A 21,527-nucleotide genomic window follows, 5' to 3' on the forward strand; every position below is an offset into this window, starting at 1 on the left:
AAAATTCCTGTATTTTTGTGACCAGAAATTGGATTAAAGATGCTGATTCTGGGGAGATAATCTTTGAGTCTCTAAGCACCATGTTGGGTGGGTAGTTGGTGCTTGTAATACCAAGGGGAAAAGAACAGAATATTTATAGCTCTCTGTAGAGATGAGATCAGTTATCTTAGGTAAAGTCAGGTGAAAAGGTGGAACAATAAAAAATTTAATCAATAGATTCAACCAAATAATCATTAGCTTCTACCATTTGTTTCTGTTCAGTTCAACAAATCCTTATTGAGCTCCTACTTTGTATCAGGTATTTTGCTAGCCACTTACTTCCTCCTTTATGGGAAATGAATTAGTCATACAATTAAATTGATCTCTCCCTTTGCTTGTGGTGTACAGGGAGATTTACTGAGGTAAAAGGGGGTTTCATTTGCCAAAGATGTAAGAGATGTAGCGCCATGCTTTATAACACAATATGCTATTTTGGAAATCTGTTATGCCTTATCTAGAAATGTTCCTAATATCTTGAACTCCACCTTTCACTCATTAGGAAGTCCTGCAATATAAAGTTCACCTATAATATTTTTCTCTATATTTGCTTTCATAACACATTGATTTATATTGAACTTTCTCCTTGTTGCTATTTATACAGTGTCAGTTCTGCTCTACGAGCTGATGTGTGTGTGTGTGTTTTTTTCTCTGACTACCTGAGAATCGAGGCAGCAGGGCCAAGGGGGCTGCCTCACCATGTGAGGTTTTGTATTTCCCACCTTGTTATGCTTCTCGTTTGCCTTTCTGCCTGGCAGTTCCTGTAGGTGGTGTTCTGTTTTCTCTCTTTTTTTTTGTTTTTAAAGTGTTTGTGCAAAGCATATTATTCTGTTTTTACTTTGCTTCTTAATTGAGTATTGGCCATGTAACTTATTGCTTGAAGCAGTTACAGCATCAGGGAATAGTCCCAAATGGTACCTTGAGCCTGATTTTTCTTGATGGCTGTCACTGCAGAAAGGGACACCCATGATGTAGGTCCAAGCCAAAGAAAGGAGATGTATAAGCACAGCCTAATCTTATTAGTGGGTCTAGAAAAACTGCTTCTTTATTAACTTTATAAACAATCTTTTAAATCTTTGCTAATTATAATAGTTAAACATGCTATTTTGTAGTCATTTTTACTTGCATTCTTGATTATTAGTAGTTTTGAACATTTTTCCATATCTCTGTAGCATTTTCTTCCCCTGTTTGGAATTTCTGTTTGTGTCCTTCAGTTATTTTTCTTTTAGACTGTTCTATTTTGTTATTGATATATAAGACCTTTTTTCTATCTTATTGAAATTAATCATTTTCATTGTGGTTAAATTTTACCATTTTAACACATTTTGAGTGTGCACTTTAGTGGCATTAAGTACATTCACACCATTTGCCACCCTCACCACTGTCCATCTCCAGAAATTTCCCCTTATCCCAAACCGAAAAAAAACATGGTAAGTGCTGTGAAACTACGCCCGATGGCCTCTTCCATCCATTCTTAACAAGGGAGATGCTAAACTTCTCTTTTTTCCGACAACACTAGTAACATTTCTTGAATGGTCGAATCCCTTAATTATTTCTCTGGATCCAGTGCTGCCATGATGATTGCAACTTCATTTTAAAGATGTATTCATACATTAAATAAACAGGCAAACAGCTGTTCTCATATGACCATCTTATTGAGCAAATTCTGTTTTGTTTAGTCTTTATAGTTCTTCCACTTGTTATTTAATCTACTAGTGTTTGATGTTTTCCTTGCTTGCCAATGTGATATTTCCAGCTGTGCATGGAAATTAATTTTCTATTTGAATAGACAATTCCAGGAAATTATCTATTAAGGTTATAGGAGGCAAAGAGAATTTTGCTTTATAGTTTGTGTGTGTGTGTGTGTGTGTGTGTGTGTGTGTGTGTGTGTGGTGTTCTTGGCATTATAAGGAAGGAAGGTTGATTTAAGAGTTCATGATTGCCAGTTTTTGTTTTTAACTAATATTATTTAAATAAAATAAACTTTGCCACTGGTCATAAAAGCTGTCAATAATAGGAAGTATGGGACACTGAAAACTTATTTTCTATCTGAAACAGCAATTCTAAATGGATCGCTCATAGACTCTGAAACTTTTTCTGGGCAACAGACCTCTTTGGATATCTGACAAATTCTGTGGAACCTCAAACCCTGAGGTTCCCATATTTTTATCTAAAACCCCAGTTGAGGTGCATTTTGGAATCAAGAATTTATCAGATTTTAAAAAGCTAGTATGATATTAAAAATGTATTAGGTTTTCAAAACGACCATATACCCCCATATTACCTATCACCTTTAATGGAGTCTGGGATGATTCCCTATAATAAAAAAAATAATATTTCTGCAGTTAAATTCAAAGATCTTAATCTTAAATGAGATAAATAAAAACATTAAATAGCCTCACATCTGTGTAGGTCAGTTTTTGCTGCCAGATGAGTTGAGGTTTGTTGCCAAACAATTTCTGAAAAATCTTTTGTTCTTTAGGATCAGTGATAAGGGACAAACACAATTTCACCTGTACTCTAGGGGGTTCCACTGTCCTTGGTCAGGAGTGGTTTGGCTCAATGTTCCAGCCGGGCCTGCTTCTCCTCAGCCCTACTCAAGTCGTGGACTTAGCATTTTCACTGTTACAGACATTTTTGCTTCTGGGGTTCTGCACCTGTCATTTTTTGATGAATTTAATCCTCTTTTTTGCAGCCATATTGTATATGGGCTCTCATTCTTTATACTCAATATGTTTGCCATTGTGTGTAAATGTTTCATCATAGTGTGAACACGTATATTATGTTCATCATCATCCCTGTTCCTTTGCATCGGTTATTCTCAATACTTGAAATGCCTTTTTCTGCTTTCCTCCTGTTAATTTATCCTCTACAACATCATTTTACCTGGATAACCTATTTTCCCCCTCTGTTATATTCTCTATATTCCTTTGAAGCTTTGTGTTTACCACTGTTTTAGCATGCATCACATTCCTCCATAATTATTTGAATATTTATCCATCTCTTACATAAGACTGCATGTTTCTTGAGAGTAATACCTCTTTATATATCCATTGCCTTGCACAGTGCCTGGCACATATAGATTCAAGACTTTTCAGCCCAAGATAAATAGAAGGTGTACATTTGGAGGCAGTGGGGTAAGACTGGAGACACGAGAAAGAGGGATGTACAATCTTAATAAATTAGAGTGCAAGACAGAATAGTGTAGAGGAAGAGTGATTTTGTTTAGTTTATGTGCACATGAAAATTAGGAAATTAAATGATATATATGGTTTGGAGCATGGAGAAAGTTCAAAAAGGAGGTAAAGTTTCAGACGAAGCTGGGCAAATGGATGAGATTGGGATGGGGTAGGCAAAGAAGAGTGTACAATGCTTTCAGAGAAGGGAGTATGTTGAGGAGCAAATTGGCATTGGTAGCTGAACAAGATATTTAAGCTATTGGCAAGTTATAATGGAAGTTCTGAATTATGAGATGAAAGAAAAAGGTCAGTAGGCCAAATGGTGCTGGATTATAAAAAGCAATATATAATAATAATAAGAATTGAATCTATTCAGAGCAAGGTGTCATTATAAGTTAAGGAGTAGAACAGGGATGGTGAGATAAAAACATTTCCGAAAATAAATGTGTCCACAGCATACCCAGTGATGCCTGAACTAAAGGGTGTAGGGATGTGGAGCTGAGTTGTTTTACATCATAAGGACCTGAACTGAGAAGTCAGTAATGAGACTGGAGAAAAGGGTGTGAAACTTTTGAAAAGTAAAACCATAGTGTGATAGTTAATTTCTTGTGTCAACCGGACTGGGCTACAGGTTGCCCAGATATTTGGTCTAACATTACTTAGGATGATCCTGTGAGGGTGATTTTAGATGAGATTAACATTTAAATCAGTAGACTGAGTACAAAGGATTGCCCCCTGTAATGGGAATGGGCCTCATGCAGTTAGTTGAAGGCCTGAATAGAGCAAAAGGCTGACCTCCCTTATGTAAGGGAGAATTCTTTTGCCTGACAGCCTTTAAACTGAGACATTGACCCTTACTGGTTCTGCAGTAGCCTTCTGGCTTCTGGCTCAAAACTGGGAAATCAGCTCTGCAGCTTTTGGACTTGTCAGACCCCTTAATCATGTGAGCCAATTCCTTATAATCAGTCTCCCTTTCTCTCTCTCTCTCTCTGGAGAACCCTGACTAATACACGTAGTATGTGGAGACTGACTAGATATGGGAGCCACAGGAGGTGAGAAAGGAATTAACAATTACTTAGGAATAGGAATGGAGAAATTGAAAAGGGCAGTCGATTTTGAAGGAAAATATATTTGCTTTTGATTCTGTTGACTCTGAAGTGATATTAGAGATTCAAGTGAAATTGCTGTAAGCAGCTGTAGTGAGGTAGCTTGTGTGGGTGAGGCTGCATGTTGCATCTGGGAATCATCTACAAGTAGGGTAAAAGAAGTTACGTGACAGAACAGAGTTCACAGAGGAATGAGAGAGACAAGCATAGGCAAGGATTTGACTGAGGTTCTTCAGGTGGAAATTGTGGGGCTAGAGGAGAAAGACGAGCCAGTGTGTAAAAATATCATTTGGTGACAGAGCTCTCTTGACATTGATTTGTCAACCTCCTGCACCAGAATGTAAGTTCTATGAGGCCAACAATTTACTCAGTCCTCTTTCCCTAGCTTTAAATGTTGTACTTCAGATATTTGAGATCTCTGTTTTTTCTTCATGTTCTACTTGAGACAAAGCCTTTTTAAAGGAAAACTGAACCAGGAGTTAGGATTTATTTGCTATAATCTTGATTTTGCACTTAGATATAGAGACTGAGGTTTGACATTTTAGTTCCTAGGATTTTGACTTCCTTTTTCAAAAAATGAGGAGATTGGATTAAGAATTTCTAGGATTCCTTACAACTCAAAAGTTACGGAGAAAAATATCTATAGGCTGAAAATTGTTCTGAGCTGCAAAAATTGCCTTGAGTAACTTCAGAAAATAAACATTATAGCAAATCATCTTTTATACCCCTTTTTTGGATGTTTTATTAATTTAATATCAAAGTATTGTAATATATTAAATAAATCAAAACACATAATCTTGTCTAGAAGCAGCTTTGGGCTAAAAATTTTCTTTGCAAAATATTAAAGGTGTGATTTTTAAAAGAAAATCTCTTATAGAGGACCTAACCCTACTTTATATAGCATTAAATTAATATAACTGTAAAAATGAAAAAAATATAAGCAGCATTTTTCTTTAAATATCAACACCATAAAGAAATTTTGGTTCTTATGGAAATTTTATTCTATTACAAATATTCCAACTCTAAAATCTTCTTGTAGAGTTGATTATGTAATTTAGGGAAGAATCAGTGGCTCAAATGGTCCTGTGTTTTCCATACTTTATTCGAAATTGTCTTGCATCTCCTCGTATGTTTCTAGATGTGTTAATATCATACAACCTCACAATATCCATTTTTAATTTATGGAAGAATACTTTCTGTTTTTAATAGCACAATCTTCTGCGTTATATCCAATGTCAGTTTTGGGTATTTGATCAATATGTGATGGTTAAATTATAGATGGTTAACTTTTTTCCTAATTGTACAATTTGAAATATGGTGAATTTCCAAAAGTAGTTTGGAGAAAATATGAACTCTATTTTAAAAACGTGCATGTGTGTTGATATAATGTATTTGACATAGAAACTATCAAACAGGAATAGATGTCATAAACTTTAATTCAAAGGCATTAAACTACTAGCACTAACAACCAACATATTTTTTTTTTAATCAAATAGAACTTATTATGCGCCCAGGGTCATGCATTGTTTTAGATATTAGTTAACATTATAATTGTCTTCTCATTTTCTGGTATGCATGGGTACTCTCCATGACCATTCTTTGTCATTTATCACCTACAGTGTAAAATTTCCATCAGGAAACAATCTTCTGCCTTGAACTACCACAGTGCTGATTTTGCTTTTTACCATTTAAGGTTTTTTTCTTTTTTCTTTTTTTTTTTTTGTTGTTGTTGTTGTTTTTAATTTGCTTTAGAGCTTCTTTATTGAGGACAACTAACAGTTAAGAATTTTCTTGGGGAAGAGTGTCACAGCAAAAATCACACATAGGCTTTTCAGATACAATTCTTCTGTCTACAGAGTAAAGCTAGAAGTATTGTTGATTTACAGTAGATATAATTTAAAATTATTTATTTTTATTTTCCACAGATCCCACTTTCTGGATTTCTTGTGAAGTTTAATAATTTATCCTTGGATTCATTTTATTTTTGTTTATATTTATATAGCAGGCATTTAGCCATTCATGTTGATCAGCTGACTTCTTAGTTCCATTTGTATAATATAACGTCTGGTTATATGAACCCAGGGATCTGCTGTTATTGTTTGCCCTGCAATCTGATAGATAAGAGATTAAAATGGGGTGGGTGTAGTGGCTCATGCGTATAATCCTAGTCCTTTGGTAGGCCATAGTAGAAGGATTGCTTGAGGCTGGGAGTTTGCAAGCAGCCTGGGAAACATAGTGCGACCTCTCTTTACCAGATATAAAAAAATTAGTTGGGTGTGGTGGCATGCTGAAGTCCCAACACTTTGGAAGGCTGAGGCAGGAGGGCTGCTTGAGCCCATGGTTTCAAGACCAGCCTGGACAACATAGTGAGGTCATGTATCTAAAAAAAAATAAAAGATCTTGCTTAGTGTGCACATCTGTAGTCCTACCACTCAGGAGGCTGAGATGGGAGGGAGGATTGCTTAAGCCCAGGAATTTGAGGCTGCAGTGAGCTATGATCACACCACTGCCCTCCAGCTTGGGTGACAGAGTGAGACCCTGTCTCTAAAACAAAAAACAGAGAAATAGAAAAAATAATAAGATGTATATATTCAGAAACATAAAAAAGCAAAGAGTAAAACTTCTGTGACAACTTTGTTCCATTTATAAGTCACACTAATGACTACTTTGCTTCTTAGTAATTTTCCATTTGTAACATTTTATACCTGGATACACAAACGTAATGCAATTGAACAAGAAAACAATTATCTGTCTGCTGGAAATAATGTACTTATCTCATTGAAACAATTGACTTGTTTAAAAATACACAGAAATTTTAGTTCTGTTCAGACTGCAGTTACCTGTAATTTGTAATGAATTTCCAGGAAGAATTAAAATCCTCTAATGTAATTGGATCAGTAGTTGAATCCACTGATTGTGAATGATAAATTTCCATGCATAATTCCCCTCTCATATAAACTTCCATTTGGAGCCATTTTAGATTTGAGAGGTTTTTTCAATGTTCTATGAGTTTTGGCTGGATCCCTGGAAAACTTCACTCAAAGGCTGTATCTTCTAGTGAAAGCTTCATGTTGACTTGTGGGTTCTGTGTCAGTGGAATGTTTCAGTACTTTTTGGCCTGGCTCTAATGTTTCTTGGCATTTTCTGAGGAGTTTGGCCCAACCAATCTATAGTATCACATTGGATTCCAGATAAACCCTAAAAGCTGTAATTCATCTGCAAGCTAATATGGGACTTTATTGGGGTTTGGTAGTAGACTAACACCATCGAGCAGTTGGGGGTTCAATATTATTAATGATATTTCTAAGGACATATCTATCTGAAAAATAATACAAAGAGAAGCCACTTTTCCTTTAGCCCAGCACTTATTTTTCTCAGAGGTCTCTTTCACAGAGGTCAATGCCCTATTTTAATTCCTTATTATAATTTTTTCCCTCCTCAGCAATTTCTAAACTTATTGCAGATCAACAGCTTTTTCTTCTTTCTTAAAGTGAGATGGCTCTGGCTCTTGGCTGACTTCAGTCTTGTGATGTGGGACTGATGTGCGTTTTCATTTTTCACTTTGAAGGTGCTGCCAAAGCTAGTTAATTTTAGTTATACCATCATAGAATGCTGGAGCCTGTAGGTGCCCTAGAAATGGTTTGGTACAGCCTCCTCATTTTACACATAAGGGGAGCCAGGCCCAGTTCCTTAGTTCTCACAGGAAGCTACGGCACTGTTAGGATGGAACTCACGTCCGCCTTGCAACAGAACGGGTCTCTGCAAGCTATCCGGCTGCTGAAAGATCCGTTCCCCATTCCCAGTCTCAGATTTTTTACCTCTGGGTAGTTTTCCTCTTTTCCTTAAAGCTTTTTAAATGTAGCTCCCCATGTGTATATTAATTTGGGAAACCAGCCAACAAATTAGTTTTACTTTTGTTAGGATTCTAGGGTATCTGTGATACCATTCTCTTTGTATTCTGAGTCACTAAGAAATAAATATAGGAATAAGAAAGAGATCAAAATAATAGCTTTATTATAAACAGTGTTATATTTTAGAACACATAGTGGACCCAAGGCAGAAGCCAGCTTCTTATGCCTTTAACAGTCCCCTATTGAGCTTAGCCACTCTCATAGAGAAGTGTGCAACTGCACGTTCCTGGTCCAGCCCTCATCTGTAGGGCCTACCCTAAGAGAGGACTAGCTGAGCAGCACCTCTGAGAGACTTCGGGAGCCAAGGGCGTCCTGCTAAGGGAAGGGCTTCTTTCTCAAGTCTGGCCAAGTAGAGCAGTCCATACCCACTCATGGAAAGCAGCGTCCTTCAATGGCTCACCTTCTGGTGAGTGTCTTTCTCTTTCCTTCTTTTCTCTTGCTTTAGCATTCCTGTTTCACACTGGTATTCTGAAACCAATATTATTATATCTCTTTTCCTTGCAAGATGAGTTATTTTCCCATTATCCTCCTGAATAGAGTTGAAAAAACAAAGGTGGCAAAATCAGCCTAGGCAACTGATTATTTACAATAGAAGAAAATAAATGAAGAATTAAGTAGCTGGTAATAAGAGATGGCACCATGGGAATGTGCTCAGAATACTTCCCAGTAATGGAAGATGAATAATTTTTCCTGTTCTCTCCTGACCCGGCCATTGTTCTTCTCACATTTTTTAAGAAGAAAAAGTTGGGGAAGACTTTTACCTCTCTGTTTACCATCTTTGTTTAAGCTCTAGACCTCTGCCAGCACCCACCATTGTATTTTGATTAATATATTCTCAGCCATCTATAGGGGAATTCACATGATTATGTTTTGCTTTCATTTTCCTGTGATTTTGAATTAAGTAAAATTTCAGATCACAGAACTCTCTTGGAAATTTTAGTTGACCCATGTAGGTAGGTTTCTACTAGGTTTCACTATTTCATTTTTTTCCAGATATTTTTCCAATGATTATCTCTTTTTTAAAAATCTTCCACATTAGCTTTCAAGATACTTACTTATGAGAGCCCAGATAATATTTAAGTTTTCTTCATATTAAGGAATTTTTTTCCTTCAGATTTCTTGCCTTGTGGAGCATGTTGCACAGACACTTGTACTTAATTCAGAGGTAAATGAAAAGTAATTTACAATTCTAATATTCTTGATCCTCATAACTTCTCCTTCACTGTTTTTATGCTTACAGGTTTCACTTCCTTTTAGTAGGTTGCAGGTCATTTAGAGAAAAAGATACAGAGTTGCAGACTAGTAGATTTAAGAGTTTATGTATTACGATTTAAGATGCTAAGATTTAAGGTGTTCCAGCAGCATACTTGGAGTTGAAATCATGATTATTAAAATGAATTCTTTGTGCGTGAGCAGCTTAGCAGACTGCTCTTGAATCACCATAATGCTTTTGGTTCGTGGCATATCAAGTATCTGTTATAGTGGAACCTGAGAGAGGGCATACAGGGAATAGCATAGAAGTTGTCACGGTACATATGGAATGATGCTCAAGTGGCTGTCATGGGCTCAGGAGCCATTTGCCTGGGTTGAAACTCAGCTCTTTATTCCTTTGTTTCAGTTTGTTCATCTGCACAATGGGCATACTAATTAAGATATCTACCTCGAAAGTTCTTGTGAGGATTAAATGGATGAATACATGTAAAGCAGTTTAAACGAGTGTCTGAACGTTATATATGCTTTATAAATGTGAGCTGTTAAACAGTCCTCACGTGCCTATTTGGGTGAATAGATCAAGTTTCCTCTGTATTTTCAAGTGTTTCTCTCAGTACACTATTATTTAGGATAAATAAACTAAAAAGATATTTTCTGAGGTGTTCCTGGCTGATATTTTAAAAGGTGAACCGTGCATTAAAATATTGTGAGCCTTAATTTTGTATAATTTAATATTAATAAATAACCTGGCTTCTTTGATAGTCTACCTGAAATATGAGGATTTCAGGTACTTTGTTTTCCAGAGCCAAACTGTGTAATTGTCTTCATTATTGGCACTGATTTTGGCATTTTGATTTTTAAATTATTTTGTGCAGTTTTCACAGTTGCTCCAATTAGAAGGGAAATAATGAGGAAGTAGTCTTCCAGTTATTGACAGATCTTAGGAAGCATAAAATGGTTTGGTATTTTGGAGAAATGTAGGATAATATAAGACCCAGAGGCATACTATTCCAAGTAGAAGATTTCATCATATAATGCATTTATATGTATGTGGTATATGTGGGTAGGCAAATTTCATCATGAAAAGAATAGTGAAGGAAAAGTTTTGGGGGAACCTAAAGTTTTACTTTAGTTTGTATAATAATTAACTGAGCTGCATAAATGCCAGGGAAATAATTAGAAAAACAGATTATGTTGAATGCCCAAAGAAATATGTTTAACAACTTCTAGTTTTCTTTCCTCCCACACACGACTTCCTACTTTGTTTCTGGTACACCAGTTGTGTCTCAACACAGTGGCTGATCTGGTAGAGTTGTGTGAACACCTGTGATTGTGGCAGAACAAATTTTCTCCTTTTGGTTACATTTAATGAAAGTAAAAGTAGAAGGAGCACTGTTTTTTGGAGGTAATGTTATAGAGATATAGGGGATAGCCTGCCTTTTCTCCAAACCTATCCATCAAAGTTTTGAAAGCTCATACATACTAAAGCATGTGTCCACATGGTGAATATAAACAAAAGCTGACTGTAACCATCTTGCTTTTCCTAATTAGATATCAATGGGCTACTATTGGTCAGAGAAACAAAGAGGGACCTACATTAGTGGGAAAGGGTAAAAAAAAAATTAGTGGTAGTGAAAATTTTAAAAATAATGTATATTTTTTCTGTTTATGATATTCCTTTATATTTATGACTTTATGATATTCTTTCAGGAGTGGTTGTTTGATAATCTGTAGTTTACTTAATCATTCATATGGTGTTACAGACAGATTTACAAAGTTTTGCTATTACAAATTATGGCACCACAGACATCTATTTGAATCTGCCTTTTTTTTTTTTTTTTGGAGTTATTTACTCAGTTTAAAATTTCTGGCCTGGTATTATTAGGTTAAAGGCTTTGCATATCTTTATGGGTCAAAGGATGTAGATTTTAACAAATGGCTTTTGAAGTGCTTTGCCAAATTGCTTTCTAATATAAATATATAAATTGTTAACAATAATATATGGGTTTTTCAGTTTCACTTTTTGAGACTCTGAACAGTGATGGATAATGCTTTTTTAACTTTTTTTTGTATTTATTCAATAAATACAAAGTGGAACTTCAGTGTTATTTCAATTTGCCTTGCTTTGGTAAATAAAAAGCGTGTGTGTTCTTTTTTTCTTCATGTGTCCTTAATAATTTAATTTCCTGTTGTGCATGTCCATGCCATGTTTTTGAGGTATTTTTCTTCTAGATTTTCTGTTTTTCTGTCAGGTTGTTTATCCGCTGTATGTAACATAAAAATCAACATTTTATCTCTTGTGATTGATAAACATATTTCTGTAATATGTTGTTTTTTTATTTTACCATGACTATTACTTTTCTTAGTGTTAAAGCTCAAACTGTTATAAAAGTTATATTATTTTGTTTCTTTTATTGACTCTAGGTTTAAAAATTTGTCATTTTATAAAAACTCACTTCTATTTTATGCTGATGTTTGATGAACTAATTTATATATGTGTGTGTGTTTATAAACCCGCAGATACATATATGCACAAATACACATAGGGAGTTAGAGACATTAGTATTATAATGATAGTGTATGCCATAAATTTTGATCCATTTTTTTTCCCTCAAATTACTAGCCAGTTATGTCAGCCTCACTGATTACATAGCTTTCTGTCTTCTCCTCCCCAGTTGTTTTAAATTTCCCCTTTGTCATATTATTACATCATAACATGTAATTAGATATTTTACTGGGTTTATTTTTTATTCACTGATATATTTCAAATTATATATAAAAATATTTTTAAAATTTAATTCTTTATATTATTAATGCTTGATAATATACTTTAAATCTAGTAGATTCAGGTCTTCTTTTCCAAAAACATTGAGCTTCTCCTGTGTCACAAAGTGTGAATATGGAAATTAAAATTACACGGTTTCTCCACTCATAGTAATCAGAGTCTTGCTGGAAAAACAGACATGTAAAAATGTAATTATACCATAATGCTACAAACCCAGAATGGAGAGATGAACAAAGCACTGATAGCACCAAGGTGATAGTATATTTTTACCTTTTTCCCCTATATTTTCTAGTTCTAGTGAAAGTTTGGTTATCACCTAAATTGCTAATTTATTATATCTACAAAATAACATAGAAAAATGTGATATTTTAAAATCCTATAATCTTCTCCTTCAGGGTTATTGTTTGTTTCATCTTTTTAATTTTCTAATTAAATTATGTAGTTTTCCTTAATGTTAAATACTGGTTAGAAACATTTCATGTTAAACATATGCATCTTATGGATATTATTTGTGACAGTCTATAGGTAATTCAGTGTTGATTTATTTCTTTAAAGAAGCCTATATCTTGGGTTTAACATTCACAGGGAAAATCGGAGCCCATACTTTTTTATCTTTCTTTATTGAGTGTGGGGTCTCAAACATTCCTTGGTAATGCCTTTGGGATTTGATAAGAAATACTGCGCACAAATACAATGTAGAAATGTCATTGAGATTATTTTTTGAATAGTAACTTTTAATAGTTAAAATTTTGAATAGTTATTTTTGAAATGAATGATAGGCCAATGAAAAATCTGTGTGCCAAGAAAGCTATATTTTTATGAAAACCTGATTGAAACTACGGAAAACAATCTGTGTTTTATAGTCATGGAAACCTGTGACTGATGATCAGTTTTGGAATGTTAATTGTAATTTCTATCATTGCAGCTGTTAATTGGTAACAAGGAGGGGATTAAAGGCATTAAGGAGTTTTGGAAAATAAAACTTAAATGCACATCAAATAGTAATCATTTCTGGAATTCTGCTCATATCAGTTGTATAAACCTGACTATTAAAATACAGAATAAAGTTTATTTCATTATTCCAGTTTCTAAACTGTATATTATTTAAAAATATGTTTGTATTTATGAATTAGGTCAGGAGTAAGCAGGGCCTCAGTGACGTAAATAAATCCCAGTGGAAGATTGTCTTTGGACTTTCTCTTCTGTGTAATTCTTTGTATATACAAGATCCTTGGCCAGGATTCCATTATACAAAATAAAAGGTGGGGGTGTGGGGGAGGGTGAATATTCCCAGAGAAATTCAGCCTTTCAATTACTTGATTATTCTTGTGGTTGCAGGAAATTAAAGAATAATGAGTTTGTTTCCTATGTGAATCATAAAAAAATAATACGGGTATACACAGGGCCATTGACTTAAATAAATGGATGGCCCTTAAAAAATTCACTTTTTGGAGGGTTGCATAATGCTTTTTGAGGACACACTGAAATTGTGTTGGTAATTCAAGTTCTAAGCCTTTAAAGTTAGTTTAAGTGCAGGACGAGGAGTGGCAGCAACTGAATTATTCTTAGCAAACTATCACAAGAACAGAAAACCACACTCATAGGTGGGAACTGAACAATGAGATCACTTGGACTCAGGAAGGGGAACATCACACACCGGGGCCTATCATGGGGAGGGGGGAGGGATTGCATAGGGAGTTATACCTGATGTAAATGACGAGTTGATGGGTGCAGCACACCAACATGGCACAAGTATACATATGTAACAAACCTGCACGTTATGCACATGTACCCTACAACTTAAAGTATAATAATAATAAATAAATTAAAAAAAAAATTTAGTACAAATGTTTATCTTATTTCTTTTTTTTTTTTAATCAGGAGTTAATTCCTTTTTATTGATGAGTAATCTTCCATTGTACATAAGGGAATATATATCAGTTTTCCTTTTGATGAACAGCTGGATGGGTTATAGTCTTTTTTTGAACCATATACTTTTCAATCACCATTGGCTTAAATGAACACAAAGAACATTTAAGTTTTCTACAACCACTCAATAAACACGTATTTATTAAGAGCTTACTCTGAGCCAAGCATTATTTTAAATGCTGAGGATGCAAAAATGAACAAAATAGCATCTCTGTTTTTGTGGAGATTGTTTTCTGGAGAAGAGACAAAAAATAAAATAAGAAAGATATAATGTTATATGTCAATAAGTGTTATGGAGTAAAATAAGGCAGAGAAGGGGAATAGAGAGGGTGAGGTGTCCAGGGATGCCATCACTGAGGAGATGGCATTTGGGCAAATACCTGAAGGAGATGAGGGGCAAGTCATCTGGATATCTGGGAAATAAGCATTCTAGGTAAAAGAAGAGCAAGGTGAAACCCTTCAGGCAGACACATACCTGGTGTTTTCAATGTGCATAGGTGACGTGCCCCTCAAAGGGATTGGTAGATGATGGGTTAGGGGAGGGCATAATGTGCTAGGTAGGATGCCATACCAGTTATCAATTTATTTATTTATTTATTTATTTATTTTTGTTTAGGTTTATACTTAAACATTTATTTTAGAAATTTTTAACACTTTCAGAAACTAATTTTGTCACAATTAGGCTATTGTAAGATCCTGTATCCCAGTGAAAACAAAATCAAAGCCCATAATGACTCTAAATCTTGCAAAGAAACTATTATCTTCAACTAAACTGTCTAGAATAATTGGTGTTCTTATTCCCTTTCCACTGTACTCCATTGCTTAATGCAAAATGGAGAATGTGCTATTGAAAATGGAATACGACATTTGAACAGGTCAGTCTTTAGATCTAGAACACACTCATAGCCTATGAAAAACAACAAGAATGGCAATACAACCATTGTGGCAAACACAAAATTCTGGCCATTAATAGGTTAGATTAATGACTTATGCCCTTAAACTCTTTAGTGTCATGTTATAAAGCATAGTGACAACAAATATTTGGCAAGATCTTTTAAAGTCTAAAAATGTTATTTTTTATACATAGTTCTTTCTGTCTTACAATTCAGTTACTCATACATTTGTTAGATTATTCAGTTTGTTAGATTATTCAGAAGAAACAATCCAATTTAATCTTAATAAGTTTTTCCTCTTATACATTTTTACATAAAAAATTACTAAAATCACAATTCTGAGGAATTTCTTTTTAATCAAACAAACACTGTATGCTTAAACCACAGTAAAGAAATTAGAACCTTTCTTATTCCATTTAATATGATGTTACCAAATTTATAAGAACTCTTTTCCTCAGCTTTTCTTTATACTAACAATCATAATTTGAAAAAGGTATCTCAACCCCACAGTGAACAAACATCCATGCTTATTCCACATAGGTACTGACAGCAGTGCCTGTGGTATCCTTTCAACGATGACAAACTCCTCAGGGTTGTCAAATGTCCCATAGAAAACCAGTAAATCATGTACTGCATCCTCCTCAGTTTGGATCAGATCCAAGGTTTTTTCCTCAACTTCAAATAAAGCTGCTTCCTGTTGTAGTTCTTCCATAGTATATGTGAAAGTGACTGGGGCTACCATGGAAAGAGTAGTCACTGAAGAAGATAGCTAAGGATTGGGACTGTCTAGAAATGGTAAATCTGAAATGTGGCTGCTTCCTGCTCCTGGGGTACTGTGGGTAGAGCATCTCACAACTTTTGGAGACTGGGAATTTTTAATTTCTTTAAAACAAACTTTTTTGACATGATCGCCTGAACTGTGGCCAGTAACAGGCTGTTTTGCCCATAGATTTATGTAAATTTCCATACATGTACTGGTTTCGGGGCTTTTGAAGGGGTGGTTAAAACTGTTTCCATGCAAATATGTTTGTCTTATTTCAATTGTGTATTGCCTCATTCAAAAAATGATTTGAGATATCTTTTTTTTTTTTTTTGTCTTTTGAGATAGTTTCTCACTTGGATACCAGGCTGAGTGCAGTGGTGCCATTTTGGCCCACAGCAGCCCCTGCCTCCTAGGTTCAAGTGATTCTCCAGCCCCAGTCTCCCAAGTAGCTGGGGAATATTTTTTTTTTTTTTTTGAGATGAGTTTTTGCCATGTTGCCCAGGGTGGTCTCAAACTCCTGAACTCAAAGCAATCTGCTTGCCTCGGCCTCCCAGAGTGCTGGGATTACAGGCATGAGCCACTGCAGCTTGCCCTGATTTGAAATATCTTATAAGAACATATTCAACTTAATAATAATAAAATGTATGTAGAAGAAAAGGTGCATTATCTGGAAAAGTATAAATAAGTAGGAAGTCCTAACTGGAAACAAGAAAATAAATATTTTAGGATCCATGCAATTTTGTTTTGATTCATTATTTTTATTTATTTATTTTTAATAAAGATAGGCCCTCACTCTATCATCCAGGATGGAGTGTAGTGGTGCAATCGTAGCTCACAGCAGCCTTGAACGCCTGCGCTCTAGCTATCCTCTCACCTTATCTGCCCAAGGAGTCACTGTTGTTGTTTTTTGTGATTTGAGCTTTCTAGTAGCCAAAACAAAAAGAGTGCTGTGGCATAGAAGGATAGATATAGATGCCATGTCTTTTGCCACACACGTGTGCATGCATACAGAAACACACACTTTCTCGTAATTATTTATTCATTATGTTTATTTATTTATTTATTTTTGAGAGTGAGTTTTGCTCTTGTTGCCCAGACTGGAGTGCAGTGGCGCAATCTTGGCTCACCGCAACCTCCACCTCCAGGTTCAAGCAATTCTCCTGCCTCAGCCTCCTGAGTAGCTGGGATTACAGGCATGTGCCACCACACCGGGCTAATTTTGTATTTTTGGTAGAGATGGGGGTTTCTCCATGGTGGTCAGGCTGGTCTCGAACTCCCGACCTCAGGTGATCCACCCACCTCGGCCTCCGAAAGTGCTGGGATTACAGGTGTGAGCCACTGTGCTCGGCCTATTTATGTTATTTTTAAAAGCAAATTGCTTTCATGCTCCTTAGGAGCAGCACAGCTATGTGGATCTCCAATTTCTAAAATAAATTTCTCATATGTATGCTTAGTAGTACTTTCCTTTCAAAGAACTAGCTTAACTGTGGGTGATTTCATACTAGCCTGTTCAGTTTTTCTGTTTGAGAGACAAATTCAAATGCTCATAGTTACCCAGATGACCACCTTTCACGTTTTCTTACTCATCTTAGCTACCACTTCTCCCTTAACATCACCTGCAACAAGCAAAACCACTCCCCTAATCTGAAGCTAATTTTAATTTATGGGATGGACCTAGTCATTTTTATCCAAAATGTCTGAGAATACTCTTTTTTTTTGAGACAGGGTCTCGCTCTGTCATCCAGGCTGTAGTATAGTGGCATGAACAAGGCTTAGGCAGCTCCAACTAACTCCGGGGCTCAAGCGATTCTACTACCTCAGGCTCCTTAGTAGCTGAGACTACAGGTTTGCACCACCACGCCCGGCTAATTTTTATATTTTTTGTAGAGACTGGGTTTCACCATGTTGGCCAGGCTGGTCTCCAATACTTGGACTGAAGCGATCCACCTGCCTCTACCTCCCAAAGTGTGTGATTATGGGCCTGAGTCACTGCCTGGCATGTACATATTTTAAATTGTAAACAAAGTTATCATTGATAAGATATAGAAAAAAATTTAAAGAAAAATTTGATCTAGCTGTCAGTGAGAAGGAAAGGAAGCTAAATAATGAAAATTAAATTAGCGTGAGGAAAATGAATAATAGGGAGAGACTGGAAGATACCACATAATTTATGTGGCTCATAAGTCTAAGAGTTTTGAAATGTTACTGAGTCAGGAAAAGACTCCTGCCTTACTCATATATGCATTTTTTGCATTTAATATTTTGTTATATACAACTTAATTGTCCCTGAGTTAAGTCCTAATTCATTGAATAAACAAAAGTAATTTGTCAACATACCTTGTTCAGCAGCTTTACCTTTTTCAAATTTTATTTTGTTTATTTATTATGTCATTTCTAAATTCCTGTAGGCCTTTTGGTCTGTATCTCCATAAACCATTGTAGTCATAGACATTTTAATGGAAAGGGCTAGTGACTTTTCTAGTTTTGTGAACTTTTACATTCTGATTCAACAAAACTTTATTGATCACCCGCTTATATAACAGTCACTATGCCAAGAGATTTTTCATATCTTATCACATATTATTTTCCATAATAAACCCATGAGGTAAATACTTTATGGTCCCCATTTAATATAGGACACTGCTAATAAGCCCCAGGGAGAGAGAAGCCCAGATCACATTGCTAGTAAGTGCTAAATTTTGGCTCAAACCCATCTTGATGCTTGAAGCCAGTGTTCTTTCTATAGCCATGTCTCTTGCTAAGCACTTCTGACTTTTACTTAAGATACACTCTTCTCTTTGATTATTAATTACTCTGGTGTGAACTGTGATCTTTTATGAAATCTAAGACTGCTACTGTTATCTGGGCAAAATTGTGGAATTAGATCATTGAGATGCAGATTGAATTGTTGTTGATTGTTCAACAGTTTTGAGATGAGACAGATCAAATTTTCCTGTATTGAAATTAGAGTGGTTGGAGCTTAATAAAAAAGCAGAATGTCTTAAGGTAAAAGAGCAGGTAAATTTTTTTTTTTTTTTTTTTGGAGACAGAGTCTCACTCTGTCGCCCAGGCTGGAGTGCAGTGGTGCTATCTTGGCTCACTGCAAGCTCTGCCTCCCAGGTTCAAGCCATTCTCCTGCCTCAGCCTCCAGAGTAGCTGGGACTACTGGTGCCCGCCACCACGCCCGGCTAATTTTTTGTATTTTTAGTAGAGATGGGGTTTCACCGTGTTAGCCAGGATGGTCTCCATCTCCTGACTTCGTGATCCGCCCTCCTCGGCCTCCCAAAGTGTTGGGATGACAGGCGTGAGCCACTGCGCCCAGCCAAGAGCAGATACTTTATTTTAACACTGACATTAGTTTTCTTTTTGACTGCTCAGGACAACTACAAACAATGCATTCTGTATGCCTTTTTTTCTGAAATAGTGAAGAAAGTGAAGCACATAGTAGGAATTCTTTAAAATGTTGTCTTGTTCATTGGGCATTTATTGGGCACCTAGTATAATCCAGATACTCTGTGGTATTCTGTGATATAACCTTAAATAAGGCAAGACATAGATGTGGCTCTCAAAATATTTGTAGTCTAATGGGGAAACTTTGAATTTATAATTAGATTGTTAATTTTCAAAAATTCAAATTCAATAAGTTGCTTATTAGCATCATCGGCTTTGGATATTTAACACTTTTCTAATGAAGAACGTAAGTTCCAGTTAAGAGGGTTTCCTATTTCAGACAATTTAGAGTAAATCAGCTTGTTCCATAACTTTTTATATTTTTCAAATATAACCCACATTTTACCTTTAGAACTAAAAGTATGTTGAGAAGAGTTCATTATAATGTAATTAAGTCACTTACCAAGCCTATTTTAAAACCAGTTACTTCCTTTTCTCAGTTTGCACTCTGTGACACATAGACTTCCAGAATCAGAGAAGTATTGTTTTTGTGTTTAGGGACTTGCTATATTATGTGGAATGAAAGCCAAGTTAATATGGCTAAGTAATTTTCAGTTCAAGGTAGGATATTAGATAGAAGTTCTCTTTCTTCTACTTCTAAATTTGGGCAGGAAGTAGTTTCTTATGTTATAAAATGACAAATTTTATTTATTTGTAATGAAATAATCCCTTTTATTTATAGCCGAGTTCATCATTTTAACACTTAATCTTCCATGACAGTCCGGAGGAGAGGAAACTTGGCAACCATTCATTATTATCTGTTTTTATCATCAGAAGGTATTTATTTGTAGGGGGAGTGTAGCAATGACGTCAAGGGTAGGACGTTTTTGTACAGGATGGCCTTTCCTTTAGAGTCATGATGATAAATATGACCGCAGTTACTTAAAATGTATGCACATACTTACCAGCCAAGATGTATAAAGTTCCCTGGAAACTCAGAAGCATGTGATTGTAGTTGTGGAATGAGAATATCTAATAATAAAAAGAGAAAATGTCAGTTTTGGATTAGTGATTCAGGAATCCCATCAATGACTAATCAGCAGCATTTCACCTGTTGTTTTACAAAGTTCTTATTGAGCTGTGCTTCCATACCTTTGTGCTTGTATGAAGATCTGCTCATTGTAGAAGCCCACTTACCTACAGTTTCAACAAATCTGAGCTTAAACACAAATTAGAATATTTAGGCCCTGAGGGTATTTCTTGGATTTAAATATAGCACATAGTAGGTGAACTTCTGGTGTTGTTTATTTTGAGCTTGATAATGCTGTGATACAGTGAGAGAAGGCCAATGTCAAGGATATGTGAATTGATTTGAGCTTTTGTCCTTGCATGTGAAAAGACTTGCTTCTAAAGAAGTCTATGTACTCATGACTTCCTTCTAAAATGATTGTTGTACAGTATTCCATGGCCGTTTGATTTGATTCTTAAGACAAAATTATCTAGACATCCACTAGTATCCACTTAATTGATGGCAAACAAGAAGAAAACTGTAATCTGGAGATAACTAGGTAAACCGCATATTCTTTATCTGTGCCTGGATAGAATGACTTTTGTGGTTATGTATGCAGCAAACACTTTTGAGTGCTGGTCATTTCCCTAAGCTCTGAGAATGCAAAAATGTGCTGTGTCCATTGTGATTATTGTGGTGAATATAGAGTGTTGTGAGAGTAAATAATGTGGAGGGAGTGAGAAAAGCCTCCTGTGAGGACATGTAGCTGAGAAGGAAGGGTAAGGAGGAGGCTTAAGAGGATGTCAGAAGTTCTGGAGGGAAGGGGAGAGTGGGAGTTTGAGGGACAAGTGGCCATCATGGTGGAGTGAACAAAGGGGAAAGTCACCCAGGATGAAGGATAAAGAGAATTCTTGAGTTATTAAAAAATTGATTTGTTCACTTTGCTCAGTGATTCACTGATTGTGTTTCTTTGGGGAGAGGCTTATAAAAATTAGAATGTCCATGTCTTTATAGCTATCTGAATGTTTTCTGCATGTTTCTATCCAGCACCCATGTCTGACTTCATTCCAATTTGATGATTAGGATGATGATAAACAGGATGATGAATAAAACAACTATGGGGATTTAAATTAGAAGAAAAAAGCTTCTTTATCATTTTTATTATTCTAAGATTTATTAATACAAATCTGTATTGTTATTCAGTTCTAGAATGTTCTAATATGCTTCTTCCATCAAAATGTATGATTACCTCTTTACCTCATATAATATTATTACATTTTCTTACAATAAAATACATTTTTAAAATTCACTATT

At 35.5% G+C, this 21,527-nt stretch overlaps 1 protein-coding gene and 1 pseudogene across 9 annotated transcripts in view; one reads left to right on the forward strand and one right to left on the reverse strand.

Annotated features, from left to right (window-relative positions):
- LOC105475646 (histone deacetylase 9) overlaps positions 1-21,527 on the forward strand; it is a 919,991-nt gene that overhangs the window by 103,324 nt on the left and 795,140 nt on the right. The gene's annotated exons all lie outside the window — the stretch shown is intronic.
- On the reverse strand, positions 1,456-1,552 carry LOC112425574 (U6atac minor spliceosomal RNA; annotated as a pseudogene).

Source organism: Macaca nemestrina, chromosome 4 (genome assembly GCF_043159975.1).
Source record: "Macaca nemestrina isolate mMacNem1 chromosome 4, mMacNem.hap1, whole genome shotgun sequence".
NCBI classification, from domain to species: Eukaryota; Metazoa; Chordata; class Mammalia; order Primates; family Cercopithecidae; genus Macaca; species Macaca nemestrina.